This window comes from Anopheles marshallii (assembly GCF_943734725.1).
Source record: "Anopheles marshallii chromosome X unlocalized genomic scaffold, idAnoMarsDA_429_01 X_unloc_69, whole genome shotgun sequence".
In the NCBI taxonomy this organism is placed as follows: domain Eukaryota; kingdom Metazoa; phylum Arthropoda; class Insecta; order Diptera; family Culicidae; genus Anopheles; species Anopheles marshallii.
The window spans coordinates 95,001-97,328 of NW_026525919.1; the positions used below are offsets into that span (position 1 = coordinate 95,001).

The 2,328-nt window shown below is 50.7% G+C and overlaps 1 non-coding gene across 1 annotated transcript; it reads right to left on the reverse strand.

The window, feature by feature from the left end:
* Positions 1-18: 18 nt before the first annotated feature.
* On the reverse strand, positions 19-176 carry LOC128717594 (5.8S ribosomal RNA). Its single transcript, XR_008410624.1, has one exon. It is a non-coding gene; the product is annotated as a 5.8S ribosomal RNA (ribosomal RNA).
* Between the last annotated feature and the right edge of the window lie 2,152 nt (positions 177-2,328).

A 2,328-nucleotide genomic window follows, 5' to 3' on the forward strand; every position in this document is an offset into this window, starting at 1 on the left:
GTGTAACAAGGTATTGGTAGGCACTCAAGAATGTGTGCATCGGTCGGGTTTAAACGTCCGATGCGCCATATGCGTTCAACGTGTCGGTGTTCATGTGTCCTGCAGTTCACATTCTGACGCGCATTTAGCTGCGGTCTTCATCGATCCATGAGCCGAGTGATCCCCTGCCTAGGGTTTTTCCGTACACAACTCTCTATCTCTATGTTTGGTGCATCTTATGAAACGGGCAGCGGGACCATGCACCCCGATCCCATTGCTGCCCGTATAGGTCTGATTGGTCTTCTGCCTCTTAGTGGCATCGCGCGTCTGCTTGAAATCTACCGCACGATACCACATCCCCAGCTCTTGTTCCGAACCATTATGTCTGGTTGCCACCACATCTTTGTCCACCATGCACCGAATGGACATTTGCGAGAGGCCTACGCTCCTCTCGCTGGTATCGCGCCGATTAAGTTTTTAAAAGAGGAATAGCCGACTGTTTCGGCGCGATACCATAGATCTCAGTTCTGCTAGCCAACAACTCTCACTCTAATGATCCTTCCGCAGGTTCACCTACGTAAACCTTGTTACGACTTTTACTTCCACACACACCCAGCTCTTGTTCCGAACCATTATGTCTGGTTGCCACCACATCTTTGTCCACCATGCACCGAATGGACATTTGCGAGAGGCCTACGCTCCTCTCGCTGGTATCGCGCCGATTAAGTTATGAAATAAAGAATGGCCGACTGTTTCGGCGCGATACCATAGATTACAGTTCTGCTAACCAACAACTCTCACTCTAACGATCCTTCCGCAGGTTCACCTACGTAAACCTTGTTACGACTTTTACTTCCACACACACCCAGCTCTTGTTCCGAACCACTATGTCTGGTTGCCACCACATCTTTGTCCACCATGCACCGAATGGACATTTGCGAGAGGCCTACGCTCCTCTCGCTTGTATCGCGCCGATTAAGTTTTCAAATTAGGAAAGGCCGATTTGTTTCGGCGCGATACTGGCAACACACTATCCACTCTCGATCCGTACACCACCGTGTCTGGTTGTCACCTCGCCAGACATCTATGTCCACCATGCACCGAATGGACATGTGCGATTGGCCTACGCGCCTCTCGCTTGTATCGCGCCGATTAAGTTTTTAAAAGAGGAATAGCCGACTGTTTCGGCGCGATACCATCGATACCAGTTCTGCTAACCAACAACTCTCACTCTAATGATCCTTCCGCAGGTTCACCTACGTAAACCTTGTTACGACTTTTACTTCCACACACACCCAGCTCTTGTTCCGAACCACTATGTCTGGTTGCCACCACATCTTTGTCCACCATGCACCGAATGGACATTTGCGAGAGGCCTACGCTCCTCTCGCTTGTATCGCGCCGATTAAGTTTTCAAATTTGGAAAGGCCGACTGTTTCGGCGCGATACTGGCAACACACTCTCCACTCTCGATCCGTACACCACCGTGTCTGGTTGTCACCTCGCCAGACATCTATGTCCACCATGCACCCAATGGACATGTGCGATTGGCCTACGCGCCTCTCGCTTGTATCGCGCCGATTAAGTTTTCAAATTAGGAATAGCCATATGTTTCGGCGCGATACCATCGATACCAGTTCTGCTAACCAACAACTCTCACTGTAATGATCCTTCCGCAGGTTCACCTACGGAAACCTTGTTACGACTTTTACTTCCTCTAAATCATCAAGTTCGGTCAACTTCGGCCATGCCAACTGCAGCTCACGGAGGAACCGCGGAAGGTGTGCCTCCAGAGACCTCACTAAATAATCCATCGGTAGTAGCGACGGGCGGTGTGTACAAAGGGCAGGGACGTAATCAGCGCTAGCTAATGACTAGCACTTACTAGAAATTCCAGGTTCATGGGGACCGTTGCAGTCCCCAATCCCGACTAAATGAGCATTTGGGTGATTTCCCGTTCCTCTCGGAATGGGGGCGCCAATTGGCGAGAACACGCTGCTGCTCACATTGTAGCACGCGTGCAGCCCAGAACATCTAAGGGCATCACGGACCTGTTATCGCTCATTCTCACCTTGCTAAACACAAGTTGTCCCGCTAAGCAGGGCAAACGTGGCCGACGACCACCCGTGAAGGGGCCGCCGGCCTTGACGTCAGGTGCGCCCGAAGGTGCACAGCTGACAGCGTTCTAGTTAGCTTGTTTGAGTCGCGTTCGTTATCGGAATTAACCAGACAAATCATTCCACGAACTAAGAACGGCCATGCACCACTACCCTTAAATTTGAGAAAGAGCTCTCAATCTGTCTTACCTCGATAAGTTCGGACCTGGTAAATTTTCCCGTGTTGAGTCAA